Below are 16,247 nucleotides of genomic sequence, written 5' to 3'. Positions count from 1 at the left end.
GTGGGGAGAACAGGAGACAGACACGGGGCATGAGCGGGGGTGGGGGGCAACGGGAGACAGACACGTGGCATGAGTGGGGCGTGGGGGGCAACAGGAGAGACACGGGCATGAGCGGGGGGTGGGGGGAACAGGAGACAGACACGGGGCATGAGCGGGGGTGGGGGCAACAGGAGACAGACACGGGGCATGAGCAGGGGGTGGGGGAAACAGGAGAGACACGGGGCATGAGCAGGGGGTGGGGGGAACAGACACAGGACATGAAGAGGGGGTGGGGGCAACAGGAGACAGACACGGGGCATGAGCAGGGGGTAGGGGGCAACAGGAGACAGACACGGGGCATGAGCGGGGGGTGGGGGCAACAGGAGAGACACGGGGCATGAGCCGGGGGTGGGGGGAACAGGAGACACACATGGGGCATGAGCGGGGGTGGGGGGCAACAGGAGAGACACGGGGCATGAGCGGGGGTTGGGGGGAACAGACACAGGACATGAACAGGGGGTGGGGGCAACAGGAGACAGACACGGGGCATGAGCAGGGGGGGGAACAGGAGACAGACACGGGGCATGAACGGGGAGTGGGGAGAACAGGAGACAGACACGGGGCATGAGCGGGGCGTGGGGGGCAACAGGAGAGACATGGGGCATGAGTGGGGGGTGGGGGGAACAGGAGACAGACACGGGGCATGAGCAGGGGGTGGGGGGCAACAGGAGATAGACACGGGGCATGAGTGGGGGTGGGGGGAACAGGACACAGACACGGGGCATGAGCGGGGGGTGGGGAGAACAGGAGAGAGACGCGGGGCATGAGTGGGGCGTGTGGGGGGCAACAGGAGACCGACACGGGGTATGAGGGGAACAGGAGACAGATACGGGGCATGAGGACGGGGGAACAGGAGACAGATACGGGGCATGAGGACGGGGGAACATAAGACAGATGCGGGGCATGAGCGGGGGGTGGGGAGAACAGGAGACAGACACGGGGCATGAGCGGGGGGCAACAGGAGAGACACAGGGCATGAGCGGGGGTGGCGGGAAGGAGAGAGACACACGGGGCATGAGCGGGGGTGGGGGGAAGGGGAGAGACACATGGGGCATGAGCAGGGAGTGGGGGTGAGCAGAGAGACACACGGGGCATGAGCGGGGGGTGGGTAGAGGGGAGAGACACACGGGGCATGAGCGGGGGTGGGGGAAGGGGAGAGACACATGGGGCATGAGCAGGGGGTGGGGGTGAGCAGAGAGACACACGGGGCATGAGCGGGGGGTGGGGGGAGGGGAGAGACACACGGGGCATGAGCGGGGGTGGGGGGGAGAGAGACACATGTGGCATGAGCGGCGGTGGGGGGTAGGGTTGGGAGACACACGGGGCATGATCCGGGGGTGGGGGGAAGGGGAGAGACACACGGGGCATGAGCGGGGGGTGTGGGGAGGGAGAAAGACACACGGGGCATGAGCGGAGGATGGGGGGAGGGGAGAGACACACAGGGCATGAGCGGGGTTTGGGGGGGAGGGGAGAGACACACGGGGCATGAGCGGGGGGTGGGGGGTAGGGGGAGAGACACACGGGACATGAGCGGGGATGGGAGAGACACATGGGGCATGAGCGGGGGGTGAGGGGATGGGAGAGAGACACACGGGGCATGAGCGGGGGGCGGGGGGAACAGTAGGGATACACGGGGCATGAGCGGGGGGGTGGGGGAGGGAGAGAGACACACGGGGCGTGAGCGGGGGTGGGGGGAGCAACACACGGGGCATGAGCAGGGGTGGGGGGGAGGGAGAGAGACAGGGGCATGAGCGGGGGGCGGGGGAGAGGGGAGAGACACATGGGGCATGAGCGGGGGTGGGGGAGGGGAGAGACACACGGGGCATGAGCAGGGGGTGGGGGGGAAGGGGAGAGAGACACGGGGCATGAGCGGGGGTTGGGGGAGGGAGAGAGACACATGGGGCGTGAGCGGGGGGTGGGGGGAAGAGAGACACTCGGGGCATGAGCGGGGGGTGGGGGGAGGGGAGGGACACATGGGTCATGAGCGAGGGGTGGGGGGGAGGGAGAGAGACATACGGGGCATGAGCGGGCGGTGTGGGGGGGAGGGAGACACACAGGGCATGAGCGGGGGAGGGAAGAGACACACGGGGCGTGAGCGGGGGGGTGGAGGGGAGGGAGAGAGACACACGGGGCATGAGCGGTGGGTGGGTTGGAGTTTAGAGAGACACACGGGGCATGGGGGGTTGGGGGGGAGGGAGAGAGACACACGGGGCATGAGCGGGGGGTGGGGGGAGGGAGAGAGACACACAGGGCATGAGCGGGGAGTGGAGGGGAGGGAGAGAGACACACGGGGCATGAGCGGGGGTGGGCGGGAGGGGATAGACACACGGGGCATGAGCGGGGGAGGGGAGAGACACACGGCGCATGAGCGTGGGGGAGGGGAGAGACACACAGGGCATGAGCGGGGTGTGGGGGGGAGACCACGGGGCATGAGTGGGGGGTGGGGGAGGGGAAAGACACACGGGGCATGAGCAGGGGGTGGGGGGAGGGGAGAGACACACGGGGCATGAGCAGGGGGTGGGGCAAGGGGAGAGAGACACGAGGCATGAGCGGGGGTGGGGGTGGGAGAGAGACACATGGGGCGTGAGCGTGGGGGAGGGGGGAGACACACGGGGCGTGAGCGGGGGTGGGGGGGAGAAACACACGGGGCATGAGCGGGGGTGGGGGGAGAGAGACACAAGGGGCATGAGTGGGGGGCAGGGGAGAGGGTGAGACACATGGGGCATGAGCAGGGGGTGGGGAAGGGGAGAGAGACACAGGGCATGAGCGGTTGTTAGGGGAGGGAGAGAGACACATGGGGCATGAGCGGGGGGGTGGGGGGAGGAGAGACACATGGGTCATGAGCGAGGGGTGGGGGGAGGGAGAGAGGACACACGGGGCATGAGCGGGGGAGGGAAGAGACACATGGGGCATGAGCGGGGGGTGGAGGGGAGGGAGAGAGACACACGGGGCATGAGCGGTGAGTGGGTGGGAGGGAGAGAGACACACGGGGCATGAGCGGGGGTTGGGGGGAGGGAGAGAGACACACGGGCATGAGCGGGGGTGGGGGGAGGGAGAGAGACACACAGGGCATGAGCGGTGGTGGGTGGGAGGGGAGAGACACACGGGGCATGAGCGGGGGAGGGGAGAGACACACGGGGCATGAGCGTGGGGGAGGGGAGAGACACACGCGGCATGAGCGGGGTGTGGGGGGAGAGACACACAGGGCATGAGTGGGGGTGGGGGGGAGGGAGAGAGACACATGGGGCAGAAGCGGGGGTGGGGGAGGAGAGACACACGGGGCATGAGCGGGGGGTGGGGGAGGGGAGAGACACACGGGCCATGAGCAGGGGGTGGGGGGAAGGGGAGAGAGACACGGGGCATGAGCGGGGGTTGGGGGAGGGAGAGAGACACATGGGGCGTGAGCGGGGGGTGGGGGAGGAGGGACACTCGGGGCATGAGCGGGGGGTGGGGGGAGGGGAGAGACACATGGGTCATGAGCGAGGGTGGGGGGAGGGAGAGAGACATACGGGGCAGAGGCGGGGGTGGGGGGAGGGAGACACAGAGGGCATGAGCGGGGGAGGGAAGAGACACACGGGGCATGAGCGGGGGGTGGAGGGGAGGGGGAGAGACACACGGGGCATGAGCGGTGGGTTGGAGTTTAGAGAGACACACGGGGCATGAGCGGGGGTTGGGGGGGAGGGAGAGAGACACACGGGGCATGAGCGGGGGATGGGGGAGGGAGAGAGACACACAGGGCATGAGCGGGGGTGGGTGGGAGGGGAGAGACACGCGGGGGAGGGGAGAGACACACGGCGCATGAGCGTGGGGGAGGGGAGAGACACACAGGGCATGAGCGGGTTGTGGGGTGGAGAGACACACGGGGCATGAGTGGGGGGTGGGGGGGGAGGGGAAAGACACACGGGGCATGAGCAGGGGGTGGGGGGAGGGAGAGACACACGGGGCATGAGCAGGGGGTGGGGGCAAGGGGAGAGAGACACGAGGCATGAGCGGGGGGTGGGGGTGTGGGAGAGAGACACATGGGGCGTGGGGGGAGGGGAGAGACACACGGGGCGTGAGCGGGGGTGGGGGGAGAAACACACTGGGCATGAGCGGGGGTGGGAGGGAGGTAGAGAGACACAAGGGCATGAGCGGAGGGCGGGGGGAGAGGGGAGAGACATATGAGGCATGAGCAGGGGGTGGGGGGAAGGGGAGAGAGACACGGGGCATGAGCGGTTGTTGGGGGGAGGGAGAGACACAAGGGCATGAGCAGGAGGTGGGGGGAAGGGGAGAGAGACACGGGGCATGAGTGGTTGTTGGGGGGAGGAGAGAGACACATGGGGCATGAGCGTGGGGTGGGGGGAGGAGAGACACACGGGGCATGAACGGGGGTGGGGGAGGGGAGAGACACATGGGTCATGACGAGGGGTGGGGGGAGGGAGAGAGACACACGGGGCATGAGCGGGGAGTGGGGGGAGGACACACAGGGATGAGCGGGGGAGGGAAGAGACACACGGGGCATGAGCGGGGGGTGGAGGGGAGGGAGAGAGACACACGGGGCATGAGCGGTGGGTGGGTGGGAGGGAGAGAGACACACGGGGCATGAGCGGGGGTTGGGGGGGAGGGAGAGAGACACACGGGGCATGAGCGGGGGGGTGGGGGGAGGGAGAGAGACACACAGGGCATGAGCGGGGGGTGGAGGGGAGGGAGAGAGACACACGGGGCATGAGCGGTGGTGGGTGGGAGGGGAGAGACACACGGGGCATGAGCGGGGGAGGGGAGAGACACACGGGGCATGAGCGTGGGGGAGGGGAGAGACACACGCGGCATGAGCGGGGTGTGGGGGGAGAGACACACGGGGCATGAGCGGGGGTGGGGGAGGGGAGAGACACATGGGTCATGAGCGAGGGGTGGGGGGAGGGAGAGAGACACATGGGGCATGAGCGGGGAGTGGGGGGAGAGACAACACGGGGCATGAGCGGGGGTTGGGGAGGGAGAGAGACACATGGGGCGTGAGCAGGGTGTGGGGGGAGGAGAGACACACAGGGCATGAGCGGGGGTGGGGGGAGGGGAGAGACACATGGGTCATGAGCGAGGGGTGGGGGGAGGGAGAGAGACACACAGGGCATGAGCGGGGGAGGGAAGATACACACGGGGCGTGAGCGGGGTGGAGGGAGGGAGAGAGACACACGGGGCATGAGCGGTGGGTGGGTTGGAGTTTAGAGAGACACACGGGGCATGAGCGGGGTTGGGGGGGAGAGAGACACACGGGGCATGAGCGGGGGAGGGAGAGAGACACACAGGGCATGAGCGGGGGGTGGGGGGAGGGAGAGAGACACACGGGGCATGAGCGGGGGTGGGTGGGAGGGAGAGACACACGGGGCATGAGCGGGGGAGGGGAGAGACACACGGGCATGAGCGGGGGGTGGGGGGGTGGGAGAGAGACACATGGGGCGTGAGCGTGGGGGGAGGGGAGAGACACACGGGGCGTGAAGCGGGGGTGGGGGGAGAAACACACGGGGCATGAGCGGGGGTGGGGGGGAGGGAGAGAGACACAAGGGGCATGAGCGGGGGAGGGGAGAGGGGAGAGACATATGGGGCATGAGCAGGGGGTGGGGGAAGGGGAGAGAGACACGGGGCATGAGCGGTTGTTGGGGGGAGGGAGAGACACACGGGGCATGAGCAGGGGTGGGGGGGAAGGGGAGAGAGACACGGGGCATGAGCGGTTGTTGGGGGGGAGAGAGACACATGGGGCATGAGCGGGGTGTGGGGGGAGGAGAGACACACGGGGCATGAACGGGGGGTGGGGGAGGGAGAGACACATGGGTCATGAGCGAGGGGTGGGGGGAGGGAGAGAGACACACGGGGCATGAGCGGGGAGTGGGGGGGAGGGAGACACACAGGGCATGAGCGGGGGAGGGAAGAGACACACAGGGCATGAGCGGGTGGAGGGGGGGAGAGAGACACACGGGGCATGAGCGGGGGTTGGGGGGGAGGGAGAGAGACACACGGGGCATGAGCGGGGGGTGGGGGAGGGAGAGAGACACACAGGGCAGAGCGGGGGGTGGAGGGGAGGGAGAGAGACACACGGGGCATGAGCGGGTGGTGGGTGGGAGGGAGAGACACACGGGGCATGAGCAGGGGTGGGGGGGAAGGGGAGAGAGACACATGGCATGAGCGGTTGTTGGGGGGAGGGGAGAGAGACACATGGGGCATGAGCGGGGTGTGAGGGGAGGAGACACACAGGGCATGAACGGGGGGTGGGGGAGGGGAGAGACACATGGGGCATGAGTGGGGGGAGGGAGACACACAGGGCATGAGCGGGGGGAGGGAAGAGACACACGGGGCATGAGTGGAGGGTGGAGGGGAGGGAGAGAGACACACGGGGCATGAGCGGTGGGTGGGTGGGAGGGTTGAGAGACACACGGGGCATGAGCGGGGGTTGGGGGGAGGGAGAGAGACACACGGGGCATGAGCGGGGGGTGGGGGGAGGGAGAGAGACACACAGGGCAGGAGCGGGGGGTGGAGGGGAGGGAGAGAGACACACGGGGCATGAGCGGTGGTGGGTGGGAGGGGAGAGACACACGGGGCATGAGCGGGGGAGGGGAGAGACACACGGTGCATGAGCGTGGGGAAGGGGAGAGACACACGCGGCATGAGCGGGGTGTGGGGGGGAGAGACACACGGGGCATGAGTGGGGATGGGGGGAGAGAGACACATGGGGCATGAGCGGGGGGTGGGGGGAGGAGAGACACACGGGGCATGAGCGGGGGGTGGGGGGAGGGGAGAGACACCTGGGGCATGAGCGGGGAGTGGGGGGGAGAGACACACGGGACATGAGCGGGGGTTGGGGGAAGGAGAGAGACACATGGGGCGTGAGCGGGGGGTGGGGGGAGGAGAGACACACGGGGCATGAGCGGGGGGTGGGGGGAGGGGAGAGACACAGGGGTCATGAGCGAGGGGTGGGGGGAGGGAGAGAGACATACGGGGCATGAGCGGGGGGTGGGGAGAGGGAGAGAGACACACAGGGCATGAGCGGGGGAGGGAAGAGACACACGGGGCATGAGCGGGGGGTGGAGGGGAGGGAGAGAGACACACGGGGCATGAGCGGTGGGTGGGTTGGAGTTTAGAGAGACACACGGGGCATGAGCGGGGGTTGGGGGGAGGGAGAGAGACACACGGGGCATGAGCGGGGGGTGGGGGGAGGGAGAGAGACACATAGGGCATGAGCGGGGGGTGGTGGGGGAGGGATAGAGACACACGGGGCATGAGAGGGGGTGGGTGGGAGGGGAGAGACACACGGGGCATGAGCGGGGGAGGGGAGAGACACACGGGGCATGAGCGTGGGGGAGGGGAGAGACACACGGGGCATGAGCGGGATGTGGGGGGGAGAGGCACACAAGGCATGAGCAGGGGTTGGCGGGAGGGAGAGATACACATGGGGCATGAGCAGGGGGTGGGGGGAGGCTAGACACACGGGGCATGAGCGGGGGGTGGGGGGGAGGGAGAGAGACACACGGGGCATGAGCGGGGAGTGGGGGGGAGGGAGACACACAGGGCATGAGCGGGGGAGGGAAGAGACACATGGGGCATGAGCGGGGGGTGGAGGGGAGGGAGAGAGACACACGGGGCATGAGCGGTGGGTGGGTAGGAGGGAGAGAGACACACAGGGCATGAGCGGGGGTTGGGGAGGAGGGAGAGGGACACACGGGGCATGAGCGGGGGGTGGGGGGCGGGAGAGAGACACACAGGGCATGAGCGGGGGGTGGGGAGGAGGGAGAGAGGCACACGGGGCATGAGCGGGGGTGGGTGGGAGGGGAGAGACACACAGGGCATGAGCGGGGGAGGGGAGAGAGACACACGGGGCATGAGCGTGGGGGAGGGGAGAGACACACGGGGCATGAGCGGGGTGTGGGGGGGAGAGACACACGGGGCATGAGTGGGGGTGGGGGGGAGAGACACACAGGGCATGAGCGGGGGGTGGGAGGGAGGGGAAAGACACACGGGGCATGAGCAGGGGGTGGGTGGAGGGGAGAGACACACGGGGCATGAGCAGGGGGTGTGGGAAGGGGAGAGAGACACGAGGCATGAGCGGGGGGTGGGGGGGTGGGAGAGAGACACATGGGGCGTGAGCGGGGGGTGGGGAGGAGAGACACACGGGGCATGAGCGGGGGTGGGGGGAGGGAGACACACAGGGCATGAGCGGGGGGTGGGGGAGAGGGGAGAGACACATGAGGCATGAGCAGGGGGTGGGGGAAGGGGAGAGAGACACGGGGCATGAGCGGTTGTTGGGGGGAGGGAGAGACACAAGGGGCATGAGCAGGAGGTGGGGGGAAGGGGAGAGACACACGGGGCATGAGTGGTTGTTGGGGGGAGGGAGAGAGACACATGGGGCATGAGCGTGGGGTGGGGGGAGGAGAGACACACGGGGCATGAACGGGGGGTGGGGGAGGGGAGAGACACATGGGTCATGAGCGAGGGGTGGGGGGAGGGAGAGAGACACACGGGGCATGAGCGGGGAGTGGGGGGAGGGAGACACACAGGGCATGAGCGGGGGAGGGAAGAGACACACAGGGCATGAGCGGGGGGTGGAGGGGAGGGAGAGAGACACACGGGGCATGAGCGGTGGGTGGGTGGGAGGGAGAGAGACACACGGGGCATGAGCGGGGGTTGGGGGGGAGGGAGAGAGACACACGGGCATGAGCGGGGGGGTGGGGGGATGGAGAGAGACACACAGGGCATGAGCGGGGGGTGGAGGGGAGGGAGAGAGACACACGGGGCATGAGCGGTGGTGGGTGGGAGGGGAGAGACACACGGGGCATGAGCGGGGGAGGGGAGAGACACACGGGGCATGAGCGTGGGGGAGGGGAGAGACACACGCGGCATGAGCGGGGTGTGGGGGGGAGAGACACACGGGGCATGAGCGGGGGTGGGGGAGGGGAGAGACACATGGGTCATGAGCGAGGGGTGGGGGGAGGGAGAGAGACACATGGGGCATGAGCGGGGAGTGGGGGGAGAGACACACGGGGCATGAGCGGGGGTTGGGGAGGGAGAGAGACACATGGGGCGTGAGCAGGGTGTGGGGGGAGGAGAGACACACAGGGCATGAGCGGGGGGTGGGGGGAGGGGAGAGACACATGGGTCATGAGCGAGGGGTGGGGGGAGGGAGAGAGACACACAGGGCATGAGCGGGGGAGGGAAGATACACACGGGGCGTGAGCGGGGGGTGGAGGGGAGGGAGAGAGACACACGGGGCATGAGCGGTGGGTGGGTTGGAGTTTAGAGAGACACACGGGGCATGAGCGGGGTTGGGGGGGAGAGAGACACACGGGGCATGAGCGGGGGGAGGGAGAGAGACACACAGGGCATGAGCGGGGGGTGGGGGGAGGGAGAGAGACACACGGGGCATGAGCGGGGGTGGGTGGGAGGGGAGAGACACACGGGGCATGAGCGGGGGAGGGGAGAGACACACGGGCATGAGCGGGGGGTGGGGGGGTGGGAGAGAGACACATGGGGCGTGAGCGTGGGGGGAGGGGAGAGACACACGGGGCGTGAAGCGGGGGTGGGGGGAGAAACACACGGGGCATGAGCGGGGGCGGGGGGGAGGGAGAGAGACACAAGGGGCATGAGCGGGGGGAGGGGGAGAGGGGAGAGACATATGGGGCATGAGCAGGGGGTGGGGGGAAGGGGAGAGAGACACGGGGCATGAGCGGTTGTTGGGGGGAGGGAGAGACACACGGGGCATGAGCAGGGGTGGGGGGGAAGGGGAGAGAGACACGGGGCATGAGCGGTTGTTGGGGGGAGGGAGAGAGACACATGGGGCATGAGCGGGGTGTGGGGGGAGGAGAGACACACGGGGCATGAACGGGGGGTGGGTGGAGGGGAGAGACACATGGGTCATGAGCGAGGGGTGGGGGGAGGGAGAGAGACACACGGGGCATGAGCGGGGAGTGGGGGGGAGGGAGACACACAGGGCATGAGCGGGGGAGGGAAGAGACACACGGGGCATGAGCGGGGGGTGGAGGGGAGGGAGAGAGACACACGGGGCATGAGCGGGGGTTGGGGGGGAGGGAGAGAGACACACGGGGCATGAGCGGGGGGTGGGGGGAGGGAGAGAGACACACAGGGCAGGAGCGGGGGGTGGAGGGGAGGGAGAGAGACACACGGGGCATGAGCGGTGGTGGGTGGGAGGGAGAGACACACGGGGCATGAGCAGGGGTGGGGGGGGAAGGGAGAGAGACACATGGCATGAGCGGTTGTTGGGGGGAGGGAGAGAGACACATGGGGCATGAGCGGGGTGTGGGGGGAGGAGAGACACACGGGGCATGAACGGGGGGTGGGGGGAGGGGAGAGACACATGGGGCATGAGTGGGGGGGAGGGAGACACACAGGGCATGAGCGGGGGAGGGAAGAGACACACGGGGCATGAGTGGAGGGTGGAGGGGAGGGAGAGAGACACACGGGGCATGAGCGGTGGGTGGGTGGGAGGGTTGAGAGACACACGGGGCATGAGCGGGGGTTGGGGGGGAGGGAGAGAGACACACGGGGCATGAGCGGGGGGTGGGGGGAGGGAGAGAGACACACAGGGCAGGAGCGGGGGGTGGAGGGGAGGGAGAGAGACACACGGGGCATGAGCGGTGGTGGGTGGGAGGGGAGAGACACACGGGGCATGAGCGGGGGAGGGGAGAGACACACGGTGCATGAGCGTGGGGAAGGGGAGAGACACACGCGGCATGAGCGGGGTGTGGGGGGGAGAGACACACGGGGCATGAGTGGGGATGGGGGGGAGAGAGACACATGGGGCATGAGCGGGGGGTGGGGGGAGGAGAGACACACGGGGCATGAGCGGGGGGTGGGGGGAGGGGAGAGACACCTGGGGCATGAGCGGGGAGTGGGGGGGAGAGACACACGGGACATGAGCGGGGGTTGGGGGAAGGAGAGAGACACATGGGGCGTGAGAGGGGGGTGGGGGGAGGAGAGACACACGGGGCATGAGCGGGGGGTGGGGGGAGGGGAGAGACACAGGGGTCATGAGCGAGGGGTGGGGGGAGGGAGAGAGACATACGGGGCATGAGCGGGGGGTGGGGAGAGGGAGAGAGACACACAGGGCATGAGCGGGGGAGGGAAGAGACACACGGGGCATGAGCGGGGGGTGGAGGGGAGGGAGAGAGACACACGGGGCATGAGCGGTGGGTGGGTTGGAGTTTAGAGAGACACACGGGGCATGAGCGGGGGTTGGGGGGAGGGAGAGAGACACACGGGGCATGAGCGGGGGGTGGGGGGAGGGAGAGAGACACATAGGGCATGAGCGGGGGGTGGTGGGGGAGGGATAGAGACACACGGGGCATGAGAGGGGGTGGGTGGGAGGGGAGAGACACACGGGGCATGAGCGGGGGAGGGGAGAGACACACGGGGCATGAGCGTGGGGGAGGGGAGAGACACACGGGGCATGAGCGGGATGTGGGGGGGAGAGGCACACAAGGCATGAGCAGGGGTTGGCGGGAGGGAGAGATACACATGGGGCATGAGCAGGGGGTGGGGGGAGGCTAGACACACGGGGCATGAGCGGGGGGTGGGGGGGGAGGGAGAGAGACACACGGGGCATGAGCGGGGAGTGGGGGGGAGGGAGACACACAGGGCATGAGCGGGGGAGGGAAGAGACACATGGGGCATGAGCGGGGGTGGAGGGGAGGGAGAGAGACACACGGGGCATGAGCGGTGGGTGGGTAGGAGGGAGAGAGACACACAGGGCATGAGCGGGGGTTGGGGAGGAGGGAGAGGGACACACGGGGCATGAGCGGGGGGTGGGGGGCGGGAGAGAGACACACAGGGCATGAGCGGGGGGTGGGGAGGAGGGAGAGAGGCACACGGGGCATGAGCGGGGGTGGGTGGGAGGGGAGAGACACACAGGGCATGAGCGGGGGAGGGGAGAGACACACGGGGCATGAGCGTGGGGGAGGGGAGAGACACACGGGGCATGAGCGGGGTGTGGGGGGGAGAGACACACGGGGCATGAGTGGGGGTGGGGGGGAGAGACACACAGGGCATGAGCGGGGGGTGGGAGGGAGGGGAAAGACACACGGGGCATGAGCAGGGGGTGGGTGGAGGGGAGAGACACACGGGGCATGAGCAGGGGGTGTGGGAAGGGGAGAGAGACACGAGGCATGAGCGGGGGGTGGGGGGGTGGGAGAGAGACACATGGGGCGTGAGCGGGGGGTGGGGAGGAGAGACACACGGGGCATGAGCGGGGGTGGGGGGAGGGAGACACACAGGGCATGAGCGGGGGGTGGGGGGAGGGAGAGAGACACACGGGCATGAGCAGGGGCTGGGGGGGGAGAGAGAAACACAGGGCATGAGCGGTAGGTGAGGGGGAGGGAGAGAGACACACGGGGCATGAGCGGGGGTGGGTGGGAGGGGAGAGACACACGGGCATGAGCGGGAGAGGGGAGAGACACACGGGGCATGAGCGGGGGGTGGGGGGAGGGAGAGAGACACATTGGGCATCAGCGGGGGTGGGGGGGAGGGAGAGAGACACACGGGGCATGAGCAGGGGTGGGGGGAGGGAGAGAGACACATGGGGCATGAGCGGGGGGTGGGAGGGAGAGAGACACAGGGGCATGAGCAGGGGGCGGGGGGAGGGAAAGAGAAACACAGGGCATGAGCGGGGGGTGGGGGTGAGGAGGGAGAGAGACACACGGGGCATGAGCGGGGGTGGGTGGGAGGGGAGAGACACACGGGCATGAGCGGGAGAGGGGAGAAACACACGGGGCATGAGCAGGGGGTGGGGGGAGGGAGAGAGACACATTGGGCATGAGTGCGTGGGGCGGGGGCGAGGGAGAGAGACACACGGGGCATGAGCGGGGGGTGGGGGAGGGCGAGAGACACATGGGGCATGAGTGGGGGTGGGGGGAGGGAGAGAGACACACGGGGCATGAGCCGGGGGTGGGGGAGGGGAGAGACACACAGGGCATGAGCAGGGGATGGGGGGGAGGGACAGGAGACAGACACGCTCCTGCTGACCTGACATGCAGGAAAGAAAATGGCGGGCGTCTCTGAAACCAGACGCACTGCACGCTTTCACCGCATCCAATGAGAGAGCACGTCAGATGTCCGCGGACATCACGCAAGCTGCTTGCCCAATCACCAAATTTGCAAAAGCACGCTTTCGGGACCAAGCCGCTGCTCCTGGTCCAAATTTGGTGAAAATCCGTCCAGCGGTTTGGGCTGTAGGCGCGAGCAACATTTATTTCCCATTCAGTCTATGGGAAAAACAGAAATTTTGGGATCCCCCCTATAACTTTCCGCCCCTGGACGAATCCTCACCAAAAATTCAGAGTGGGCCACATACTTTTTTTGCAAAGTTTGGTGAGGATTCGTCCAGAGGGGGCAAAGTTATAAGCCGCCCAAAAAGTGCTCTTCCTACCGAGGCCATGTAATATATATTCAAGGAAACATCTTTAGTTGCAGGGACGTTAAGGTGAGAACTTAACGCAACAAAACCCATAAATTCAGCTAGAGCCAATTTAACTTTGCGCCCCCTGTTGTTCAGCCTACGACCACCATGATGACATCACAGATCACATTACTGATGACATCACTAATTACATTACAACAGTAACTGGCATTAAGCATGACCTTCAGCCATGGTCAGTGTGCATGGCCAATCATATATATATATATATATATATATTTTTTTTTTTTTTTATTTTTCTTATTTTTTATTTTTTATTTTTTTTTTGCACATGAATGGTATTAGTCATGGCCTTTAGTTATAGAGAGTGGTCACAACCTTCACCCATGTGCACTGAATATTTAAACAACACAAAAAGGACTCTGCAACTTAATTTAAAAATAAACGTATATATAACAAGCTAAAACAACAAAAGCTGACAAACTACAAAGCACAAGACAAAGGACAAAAGTAGGGGAAGAAGAAAGGTAAAAAAAGGAATGAATAAATCAAGATACTGCTTTTAAAATGTCCTGAAGGCTCACAATGAAGTTCACCCACCAAGACACAGAACGCATGACAGAAAACATGAAAAACATGTTTCGGGGAGGGGTATGATCGCGGTAACGCGATATAGCCAGTCGGAATGTGTTCAATATAGTAAAAGACTGCTCATGCAGCTATGAAAGCTAGATGAAGATAAAGAAAGCAGAGCATAATACATGACAGTATACTAGGTGGGGTTACATTTAATAGGTACAATTACAAAAGGTATAAAAGCATGGGTGAGAATACACAGGCAAAACTACAGTGTATGGGGCATTTAAAACTAGAGTAGGGTGGCTCCTTTTTATATAGATATTTTTAAAACAATTTTCATCTTTTTTTTACTCCACAGTCTCACATGTAAGAAAGTCTGAAAACACACAGCCAAAATAGATAAGATTCCGAATTTCTCACCCCAACATCACCATACCTGAAAAAAAGATTTAAAAACAAATAAAACACAGACACACCAAACTCTATAGCTGCAGGCACGGAACCACTCATACCCATGGTCATCTGTAGTCTTAGAAAGCCTCGAATATAGCCGCGAATATTGGAAAAGCGGCTGAAAAGAAAAGCTATCCTGCCCTCCCAGGCCTTCACCAAGTGTCCCCCTCATCTGTTCCAGCTGCCCTCACTCCCCAGATGGTCTACTCACCTCCTCTGACCTCTCCCTTTCCCCCAACAACACATGCTCTTTCTGGAATGCAGTTTGCTTTGAGATGTCGGCTATTTGAGGCTATAGCCACGGCTACAGATTGCTTTGTGTTGCAAATCCAGTCCCTGGACCGCCTATGACTCCCAAATTTAACTTGGTGTCCTCCAGCAACTTTCACACCTCTAGACTAAATTATTTTACCCTGTAAATAGCTTTTTCACTACTTTTCATTTCCCGTTATCCTAGGCTGTAGCCGCAGTTAACTCTTGCATCAAGAGAAATATAAGATAGCGGTCATTTTATTTCTTAAAAACCCCGGTTTGGGATAAATACACAATATACAGCCATTTTTTTGGAAGGGGGCATCCCCGTCTCCTTCAAATATTTAATTAACTAATGCACAGAATAACCCCAAACCAGGCATGGATCGCAAGTCAATGCGTCGTGCCCTAGTAGTTTGGAACCTGGTTCAAATCTGTCCAGTGGTTTGGGCTGTGTGCTTTGGCAAATACTACCATTGTTTGTCATTGGGAAAATGAATGAGAAGTAGGCTGCACTTTTAAAAAACTTGTTTTTGTCTTCTTAATAACCTTTTTATTTTTTAACAAATCTTTACGAAAACTTTGCAGTCTGCAGGGGCCCGAGATTCTGTAATTAATTTCACAATTTTTGTCAAATCTGGTACTGGAATCAAATGTTATTAAGAATGGAATCGGAATCTAACTCACCTTATGTATAGGTTGGCGATCTTTATATATATAAATATATTCAGTAAAAAAACTTCGTTAACGGGACGTTATGGTTAAGTTGCGCAACTAAAAACCTATGAAATTCAGTGAAAAAACTTTGCTAAAGGGACGTAATGGTTCCAAGTAAAACCGAAAAACCCCGAAATTCGGCCGTTATGGTAAGCTAAGCAACCATAACTCACGCCACCAGCGTGCACTGCTAAGCCTAACACCCAGGACATCAAAGATGACATCACAAATGTCATTGATGACATCACTGATGACATCACATGTCTGACTCCCCCTTTTTTCCTTTCCTGACATATCTAGGCCACATGATTTTCTTCAGTAACAGTCAGGAACTAAAAATTGTAAATTACTATATTCGTAGACTTATCCTTCAAGTATGTTCTTAGAATAATTCCCTTATGGTCCAGTAATATCATATGAAACATTTACATAGTGGAAGACACAACCTTGAAAGACAGCAATCCTTTTTGTGCATTAAAATTATCAGTAGATTTAGCAGCACTTTCTGATACTTTTGATGTTTTTTTATTACTGTACTTTCCCTGTATATGCTCATATTTTTATATGTTGTACTCACACTATTTTCCTTAGGGTCCAGACACATCATGTGATATATATAGATAGGGTAAGTAACAGCTTTGAAACAGAGCAATCATTTCTCTGCATCAAGGTAATCAGTTAGGTTATGAACACTTTCTGCTACTATTGCTGTTTCTTTTTCTTACTTCAATTCCCTTGTATATATTCATATTTGTATGTGGTGTTGTCTCTTTGTGATTTGAATATAATAATGCAATTATGTAGTAAGTGGGTTTTA

This window comes from Ambystoma mexicanum, chromosome 14, assembly GCF_040938575.1.
Source record: "Ambystoma mexicanum isolate Mex_15411 chromosome 14, UKY_AmexF1_1, whole genome shotgun sequence".
Lineage (NCBI taxonomy): Eukaryota > Metazoa > Chordata > Amphibia > Caudata > Ambystomatidae > Ambystoma > Ambystoma mexicanum.
Note: the sequence above shows the minus strand (reverse complement) of the source record.